Genomic DNA, 10,436 nt, shown 5'->3' on the forward strand with positions numbered 1-10,436 from the left:
TAGCTGTAGGCAGTCAGTTCAGTGTTTGAATGAACTGCACATGTGCAGACTGGATTGGGTACATCATCATCATTTCATCATCATTTGTTTATATAGCGCCACCAATTCCACAGAGCTGTGCAGAGAATATTTGTCATACACATTAATTCCTGCCCCATTTAAGATACCGGCAGATCAGAAGTCCATATAATTGGTAATAGTAGTTTGGGACCTAGAATAAATTATAGGGAGGATTTAAGTGCAAACTTCAGGTCACATGTATGTCTCAGTTTTTAATTCAAATGATGGGAGCCCTGTTTTTGTCAGGAAACATATTTACCCTATGAGCACACATAAGAACATATAAAAAGAAATTGGAAAAAGTAAATAAAATCAACATAAAACCCCCTTTTGCATCCTAGGCACGTGACATTTATTAAAAGGTGCCTTTAGCACAAAGTATTAATGAGGGATTTTAAGTTTATTTAGTTTTTCCAGAAATGGATAATTAGAGTGACCTCTATCAATCTATTTTCACTTTGCTACGCTATTAGTGCATGGTAGATACACTATTTAAGTTTCATCATGTGACTGTTATTCTTCTGTGCTTAGAAGCCAACATATCAAACCTCAGATTGAAAATACTTCAGACCGAGTCTCCTGACACCTCAGAAAAGCTGCGTATTGTCACCTGCTCAGCCACCGGTCAGCCAGCCCCCAGTATCACATGGGAACTAACGGACAATCTGGAAATAAGACCTGAAACTTACACTATTGTAAACCTGAACAGAACAGTGACTGTGATAAGTAGCTTTACTCAGAGATTCGCTAGGATTCCGGATGGGACTGAAGTGACCTGCGTAGTGCGTCACCCAACTCTCTACCCCGAGCAACGTCTCTCTGCACTCATAGATTACACTAGTAAGTTGTCACACACTTCATTTTATTGACATAAAGTGTTATGGATATGCAGTTATCCCACATTGTGGCTACAAGGCAGAAAAAAATGGTGAGGGGGACACCATTAGGAAAGGAGGAAAACGGGATGGGCCATATTCATAGAGCATTTACAGCAGTGAGACTCATTATTATTATTATTATTATTATCCTTTATTTGTTAGGCGCCACAAGGTTTCCGCGGCGCCGTACACGGTACAAAACAGTCGACTATACAGGGTGGAACAGTACAAAACAATAAACAAAAATACCAGTACTTCAGAAACTCCAGGCAGGTTTATGCAAAAAACGGAGCAGAAGAACAGGTAGGGAGACATGAGGGAAGATGGCCCTGCTCAAGTGAGCTTACATCCTAAGGGAGGGAAAACAGTACAGGCACAGGGGGAGCCAGAAAGGTAAGGGGGAGAGCGAGTTGAGAGCGGGTGGCGGGGTTATGCGGATGGTTGATATGCTTTGAGGAAGAGGTGGGTTTTCAGCGCACGTTTGAAGGAGCACAGAGTAGGAGAGAGACGGATGGAACGAGGGAGTTCATTCCAGTGAAGGGGGGCAGCGCGGGACTCATCAATCAATACGTAGAGAACGTTAGGTCCAATCTAGGAACAGAAATTCTTAATTTGTTGATTATTGAGGACGGGCTATACGTTCCATTGCTGCCATTTTGTCAGTGGGAAGGATGCCACTGTGAAATATTTGAAGCCAATAGCTTCCTTTCCTTTTAAATTTTCTGGATTTCAACTATAATCTGGGAGAGTGATGGTGGGTTTGGGCCTCTTCAGTGTTTGGGCCAATGATACCCGAGTTAAGGACACATCCAGTCACATGTTTATTGTGGGCTTGGATATTTTGTGGGTAATGGTATAGGGGCGCTACAACTGGAGTATGGGGTAAGGTTTATCCTGTCAAAACCTCAGACCAGAGGGTTTTACCAGTTCCAAAAGAGGAGTATCAAATCACCAACCTTACCGCAATTATACCAACGCAATTTGGAAGGACAGATTTTATGGATTTACTGTGCGTTATATATAATCAATAAATTATTTTAACTAACATGTCTGTTATATTATAATCTGTAAGTCGAATTCCCATTTGGTGTGCATAGCACAGAAGGGGCGACGATGGGATGGGACAATACCATTTCCACAAAAGTGAGGCATGGTCAGACTATGTCATAGGTAATACGTCAATTTTCGAGATTTGCTGGAGAGACCATTTATCTAAGAGGAGCAAGTAAATACGAGAATATAGAAAAATAAATATTTCTCTTGGCACTGTAGGGCAATGGACGCAAAACACTAATTGCAGGAGGTCTGCAATCCTCCAAAAAAAACAATATTGAGAAAAAGAAAGATATGTAATAGTGTATAAGAGTCCAAAAACCACTATAAAGCATGAACAAATATATGAATACCAAAATTTATTCTAATAACATCATCAACAACCACAATCAATAGGGGCAGGATATCAATATCGCATATAATATAACATTAAAATAAAATAAATAAATAAATAAATGAATAAATAAATTAAAAATAAAATTATAAATTTAATCACATGTGTGACAATACCAAGTTTGTTCATGTGGCATTAGGAATCAATGCCCATATAACTTGCCCGAAAGCAGTCATTCAGTTGGTTGGATCCGACAATCCAAAAAGTATAAGTAGTTATGTTGCACCGTTGCAAATGTAATCAACAAATATGATCAGCGGAGTTGTGCAGTGATAATAAAGACATCAGCTTACCCGAAATAAAACCCACTATCAATGTGCTGGGTAATAAAACTGTACAATGTATAGTCACTTGTATCCTTACCAGATGCCTGGAAATTTGATCCTTAGATAAACGGAGAGAGTGATAAATAAGTAAAGCAATATGATTCTTGAGATGAACTCTGCAGGGGAGGAGGATCGTAAACAGATTCCTCTGGCAACAACATAGAGAAAGATTAATTCCCACTACTAGTAGGGGGTGCCACTCTGGGTGGAAATAATAGCTGTAACTTCACGATCAGGTAATTGTTGGGGCTGGTCATAATGACCAGGGACTGCAACAATGACCCTGGACCACCAGTCTATTGAGCAAATAAATATGAAAAAAAAAGAGAAATGTATTAAGTGTCCCTATGATGTTTTGGGAGCTGCCAACCTATAGGGAAAACTCCCAGGGCCTGATTAATTAAGAACCTTAAATTAAGAAGTTTCTTATATAAGTCTCCTGGACAAACCTTGTTACAATGCAAGGGGTGCAAATTAGTTTTCTGTTTTGCACATAAGTTAAATACTGACTGTTTTTTCATGTAGCACACAGATACTTGATACCTTATTTGTACACTGAAATTTAAAGTTGATATTTGTGTGTTACATGAAAAAACAGTCAGTATTTAACTTATGTGCAAAACAGAAAACTAATTTTCAACCCTTGCATTATAACATGGTTTTGTCCAGGAGACTTAAATAAGAAACTTCTTAATTTAAGTTCTTTAATGAATCAGGCCCCCAGTGAGGTCTTAGTCCAATCTCCCCTGGTTGTGGAGGTAGAAAGTACCAAGCCAACCTAAGCCCACGTACCATATATCAGCCTCTCTACACAGGAATAACAACTTATTCTTTATTTCATAGGAAGTGAAGGTTCATCACTGAGTGCATTGGGTTTAACGCTTCCTGTTGTTCTAGTGTGCATAGTTCTAATAGGGGCGGTCTGCGGAATCATTCCACCCAAGATCCAGGAAATACGTAATACCAGGTGAGTTTATTTCACTGTTTTTTATTATCTTGGTCAACACTGGAAAAAGAACAATGCACATACTAACAATACAATGATGTAACAGTTGTACAGTTCTCAGAAATTATAATTACTTCTGCACACCTATATAATAGATACACAGAATTTATAAACCAATTAAAATAAAGAGGATGGCAGAATACCTGGCTATTTGACGGGAGACTATGGGAAGACTAGAAAATTCAGATTCAATATAGCTAGAAATGATAAAAAAATAGCTGATCTGGAAATCATATATTATCAGCCAACAAATATATAATAAATCTGGGCAGATCTGGGCAGATAGAAAAAGTGTAAACCCAGGAATCACAGAAGTTCATCAACCTACAGACTTTCTGGATTTTGTTGCAAAATAAATGATAATACAGAATTGATTTAAGGTTTTATAAAACAAGCTTTCCTCCCCGTGTGCATATTACACTATACATTGAGGAAATAAGAAAACAAATCATGTACATGTTCATGAATGCAGGAACTGTGTGTTATGGACTGGAATTATATCAGGCCTAGTGGGCAGTTCATAAGGAGGCCTGGGCACGTGACTTAGCTGAGTCAGGATCATATGATGCTTAGAGAATAAGAACACAAGGCAATGGGTCTGCTTAATATGTACTTCAATGAATATGAGCATAGTACATATCAACACATAATAAACAATGCAGCAAATAGTAATGCAATGTTAGAGATAAGCAGATTGTCATATATAACATTACAATGGTTAAGCATTAAACATGGCAGTACTGCAAATCACAAGGAATATATATATATATATATATATATATATATATATATATATATATATGGGACATAAATGCAAGTATTCATAAAACACATAAAACATACTTGCCAACTTTTTTCAGATGGCTTCCGGGAGCTGCGGGAGGGAGGCGGGCGTGTCGGGGGCGGGGCTCCGAATATCGCGTCATTTTAGCCCCGCCCCGTGATGTAATGACGCAAACCGCGTCATTTTACAGCGGGGATGGGGCCAAACGCCGCGATTCCCGGGGAATCGCAGCGTTTGAACAAAATTCTGCCCACTTCCTAGATCAGGGAGATTGCCACACTCTCCCGGGAGTCCGGGAGACTCTCGCGAAATGCGGGAGTCTCCCGGATATTTCGGGAGAGTTGGCAAGTATGACATAGAATATGTATTGCATCCACTGAGCACAGAAGTAGTCCACGGCTGACTACTAGCAGGTTCTGTGCACGTCAGAATATGTAAGTTAGTCTCGGCAGGGCGTGGCAATGGTTTGTATTTGCAGCAGTCAGTATGCAGCATGGATGGTGATTAGCTGTGACAAGACATGACAGGGATAGACACCAGCAAAGTTCTGTATATCACAATGATGAGAATCTGCACACTTGGCATAATAAACACAGTCTTGTCAAATGATGTGTAAAGATACTTGCAAACAGGAGAGTCCCAAAGATAGTGCTACCAGCACTTGGTTGATGAATCAGGTTCACCCACAGGAAATCCAACAGGAGAGTTCAGGAATACACAAGGGTCAGAATATACACAGGAGTCCATGGAGTCAGGCTAGCAAACAAGTTGCACTGACAATGAGCAGGTGTCACTCTTGAGTTTAAATAGAGTAGGTTTGAATGACTCGCCCTGAAGGTGAGTCATATGATTCACAGGAGAACAGAGCAGACAGGGAAAGTAGCAAACCTGGACAGGATTGTTACACTGTGCCAGTTCCTATCTCCAGACAGTTGGTAATTACAGGTACAGTGTTAGCTCCTGGCTCTCGGCAGTTGGTAATTACAGGTACAGAGCTAGTTCCTGTCTGGCGGCAGTTGGTAATTACAGGTACAGTGTTAGTTCCTGTCTCTGGGCAGTTGGTAATTACAGGTACAGTGTTAGTTCCTGTCTGGCGGCAGTTGGTAATTACAGGTACAGTGTTAGTTCCTGTCTCTGGGCAGTTGGTAATTGCAGGTACAGTGTTAGTTCCTGTCTGTCGACAGTTGTAAATTTCAGGTACAGTGTTCGTTCCTGTCTCTCGGCAGTTGGTAATTACAGGTACAGTGTTAGCTCCTGGCTCTCGGCAGTTGGTAATTACAGGTACAGAGCTAGTTCCTGTCTGGCGGCAGTTGTAAATTTCAGGTACAGTGTTAGTTCCTGGCTCTGGGCAGTTGGTAATTACAGCTACAGTGTTAGTTCCTGTCTGTCGGTAGTTGTAAATTTCAGGTACAGTGTTAGTTCCTGTCTGTCGGCAGTTGGTAATTACAGCTACAGTGTTAGTTCCTATCTCTGGGCAGTTGGTAATTGCAGGTACAGTGTTAGTTCCTGTCTGTCGACAGTTGTAAATTTCAGGTACAGTGTTCGTTCCTGTCTCTCGGCAGTTGGTAATTACAGGTACAGTGTTAGCTCCTGGCTCTCGGCAGTTGGTAATTACAGGTACAGAGCTAGTTCCTGTCTGGCGGCAGTTGTAAATTTCAGGTACAGTGTTAGTTCCTGGCTCTGGGCAGTTGGTAATTACAGCTACAGTGTTAGTTCCTGTCTGTCGGTAGTTGTAAATTTCAGGTACAGTGTTAGTTCCTGTCTGTCGGCAGTTGGTAATTACAGCTACAGTGTTAGTTCCTATCTCTGGGCAGTTGGTAATTACAGCTACAGTGTTAGTTCCTGTCTGTCGGCAGTTGTAAATTTCAGGTACAGTGTTAGCTCCTGGCTCTCGGCAGTTGGTAATTACAGGTACAGTGTTAGCTCCTGGCTCTCGGCAGTTGGTAATTACAGGTACAGAGCTAGTTCCTGTCTGGCGGCAGTTGGTAATTACAGGTACAGTGTTAGTTCCTGTCTCTGGGCAGTTGGTAATTACAGGTACAGTGTTAGTTCCTGTCTGTCGACAGTTGTAAATTTCAGGTACAGTGTTAGTTCCTGTCTCTCGGCAGTTGGTAATTACAGGTACAGTGTTAGCTCCTGGCTCTCGGCAGTTGGTAATTACAGGTACAAAGCTAGTTCCTGTCTGGCGGCAGTTGTAAATTTCAGGTACAGTGTTAGTTCCTGTCTGTCGGCAGTTGGTAATTACAGGTACAGTGTTAGTTCCTGTCTCTGGGCAGTTGGTAATTACAGGTACAGTGTTAGTTCCTGTCTGTCGACAGTTGTAAATTTCAGGTACAGTGTTAGTTCCTGTCTCTCGGCAGTTGGTAATTACAGGTACAGTGTTAGCTCCTGGCTCTCGGCAGTTGGTAATTACAGGTACAAAGCTAGTTCCTGTCTGGCGGCAGTTGTAAATTTCAGGTACAGTGTTAGTTCCTGGCTCTGGGCAGTTGGTAATTACAGGTACAGTGTTAGTTCCTGGCATTGGGTAGTTGGCAATTACAGGTACAGTGTTAGTTCCTGTCTCTGGGCAGCTGGTAATTACAGGTACAGTGTTAGTTCCTGTCTGTCGGCAGTTGATAATTGAAAGCACTGTGCTCGTTCCTGGATCTAGACAGTTTGGGATTACAGGTACTGTGCTAATTCTACAGGCAGTTGGTGATTACAATAATTACAAAATTCCCTTGGCACAGGTCAAGATATGGAATAGAAATCTCAATAGTGTGCACTGTCTTTACATGAATCGATACCATATGATGAAAATCTGCTCACCTGTGTGCAAGCTTCAAATTCACATGTCGGTCAGACATTCTGTGGGTCTTTAGTGATGCCATTCCAGCACTTTCAACCATTTTCAATATCAATATCCAAAAATTGCATGTACCATTAGTCATTAGTTTAAACCTCCCATGTACCACTCCCTATGAGCTGAATATTTTTTTTTGTCCAGCTCAATCATCCAACTCCCTCAGCCTGCTTCGGGAACTGAATGTATAAAAGAAGAGTTCTATTGTAATTAAATAAAATAAAATGATAGGTACTTCTTTTCATACCCTCTAAGGCGATTGCTGGAAAACATGAACATTAAGTGCAATAATAGCGCACCAATTTTGTTTAAACAGACACATCAACATTTATTTTAACATTCTACCTGATATAATTAAAATTATGATTATATTCTTGATAGGTTAGTTGATACTCATAGAAACATACTCAGAAATCTTTCATAAATTATACAAATTTTAATGAAGGGCTGACTATCCCAACACTTTTTACGTATACACCAGTTAATCTCCCCTTGTATCCACTTTTTAAAAAAAAAAAAAAATTTTTTTCTTTTTAGTCTGGAAAACTGGACATACAAGAAACAATCTACTACAAACAAATGATAATACAATATTACCGAATAACTGGGACTGTGAACATTCTGCTCCTGTAGCCATCTAATAAGCTGAAGAAGGACCCTTAATCATGTTTCTATTCAGAGACTTGGACAGATATTGTGACATTTTTGCACTTTATATCACGGAACAAAATGTATAAATGTTTAAAAAAATAAATAAATGGGGTCTGTGCAATGTGGTTGACAATGGAGCTGACAATTTGATTGTACAATGAAAGGGTGGTTTTCAGGAAATATTCTTTCTACATTCATTGACAATGACATAGTGACACACCTATAGTACTTTTTACAAAGTAGTCTTGGGAGTAATGGAGGACGGACATGGTACGGTGAGAAGTGGGTGAGGCATAGAAATGTAGCAATGGGGAAGTGTAATTACATAACTCTGTGCCCAGAATGCAATGCTTCCTAGCTATACCTCAGGCCCATGTCTCAGTGATGAAAATTATTCCTAGTGACTTGATTGGATGCATTCTCATGAATATTATCTGATCAAACAAAATGGCTGCCCCCAGCCAATACATGGCTGGGGGCAGCCATGTATTGGCCATCCTCCTCCTCTTGCTTTAATCTGTACTGATATCTTTCTCCCTGACAATATTTGCTCCCCAGTGCACTTTATATCTGTGTCACCACAAGTGGATTATACACTGATCAATTAAGCAATTTTCTTCCACGTGAATATATATGTGGCAGGTCCACTGTACCGAATAAATACTTTTATTACCTTAGGGATAATAGACTGATTTTTTCTATTAGTTCTACATAAGTGGATGAAACTAGATGAAATGACTCCACCCATCATAACTCATCCGGTAGGGGTGTGGCCAAATATGCCATGCAAGTCGCTAGGACACTGGTGGGCAACCTGATACACTTCAGGGGCCGCATGGGCCCTCTAACCTTCAAAAGGGCCGCACGTTACCCTTAATCTCATTACTTAGATCAAAATATACATTTAATCAAAGAAAGAGACACCTATCTGTAACAACATATAAGCGGGTATTTTAAACAAGTGTTACAAGCTATAACAAACAATTATGACAATAAAGCAGGAAGCAGCTGGGGGCCACGGGTTAGGCTCAGAGGGCCACATGAGGACCTTGGTCCATCTATTGCCCATCTCTGTGCTACGATAACATGTAAAAGTGATATGTAATATATCTCCTATACTTCAAATAAAATATTTGTTCTGATGTTCTATTATGCTGGAATTCTTTAAATGTATTAAGAGCTGTTTAGCTTCTACATTATTGTGTACTTAATTATTGTGTAATTAATATTGCGAATCAATGTAAATAAATAAAGTTATTTGTAAAACATAAGGCCTTATTGGTGAACAGAGAGAAATAGAAAATCAGCTGATGAGTTTATCTGAGCAGGAGATAATTAGTGTACAGTAATATATCTATATTATTCTCTGTAGCATTCCTGGCAAATTACTAAATGTTCTATATTAAAGGTGGCATTGTGGATGGGGTGGAGCTTTAATCACCTGATAGTACAGACCCAGCGCTTCTTACTGGTCCTAAAATAAAATATATAAATTCACTTGGATAGTCCAATTGATATATAACCCATTCTCTGTGTTACTGGTGCATTGTATACAAGTGAAAACTGATATGGTCATGAAAACTTAAAATACTCTCAGTGGTGAAAGAGTGAAAAACCTTTCCAAGGTCTCAACATACCTGACGCTCCGTAAACAAACATAAGTTACAACTTATAAAGTTTTATTAGAAGAGATGAAAATTGACGCAGCAATATAAATGAATCCTGTGTAACTATAGTGACTGTCTCGTCCACATCGGTGATGGAATGAGGAATGATGAGGTGGGTGAAGTACAAGGTGGAAGTTAATACCGAGAAGCTTCTCTATTCATGTTGGAGGGTTTGCCCCACCATTATTGCACTGTGGAATTCTTTTTTATCTAACTCAAGTGTTTTAAAATCAGTATGTGTTAAAAGCATTGAAAAAAGATCAAACTTATTTGCCGGAGCTACTGTGAGCCACAGATTGCCCCTGAAGGACCTGTTCTCCAGGAATCAAGTTCTGACTCTAACACAGTGATGTGGCTCTTCTGTTAGTCCAAACAGGATTAGCCGGCTGCTAGGACATAGGCATTAGTGGTTAGCATTTCTGCCTCACAGCAATGGGGTCATGAGTTCGATTCCCGACCATGGCCTTATTTGTGTGGAGTTGTATGTTCTCCCCGTGTTTGCATGGGTTTCCTCCGGGTGCTCCGATTTACTCCCACACTCCAAAAACATACGGCTTCTACTAAATTTACCCTAGTCTCTCTCTCTCTCTCTCTGTCTGTCTGTATGTATGTTAGGGGATTTAAACTGTAAGCTCCAATGGGGCAGGGACTGATGTGAGTGAGTTCTCTGTACAGTGCTGCGGAATTAGTGGTGCTATATAAATAACTGATGATGATGATGATGATGATGTTCCAAACTATGTGTACACTGACTCTAATCAGCTATTTCCTTGAT

General features: G+C 40.1%; 1 long non-coding RNA gene across 1 annotated transcript; it reads left to right on the forward strand.

Moving 5' to 3' along the window:
• Positions 1-589: 589 nt before the first annotated feature.
• On the forward strand, positions 590-8,462 carry LOC142139594 (uncharacterized). Its single transcript, XR_012688237.1, has 3 exons — positions 590-900; positions 3,555-3,678; positions 7,881-8,462. It is a non-coding gene; the product is annotated as an uncharacterized LOC142139594 (long non-coding RNA).
• Positions 8,463-10,436: the final 1,974 nt, after the last annotated feature.

The sequence above is a fragment of the Mixophyes fleayi genome, chromosome 2, assembly GCF_038048845.1.
Source record: "Mixophyes fleayi isolate aMixFle1 chromosome 2, aMixFle1.hap1, whole genome shotgun sequence".
In the NCBI taxonomy this organism is placed as follows: Eukaryota; Metazoa; Chordata; class Amphibia; order Anura; family Limnodynastidae; genus Mixophyes; species Mixophyes fleayi.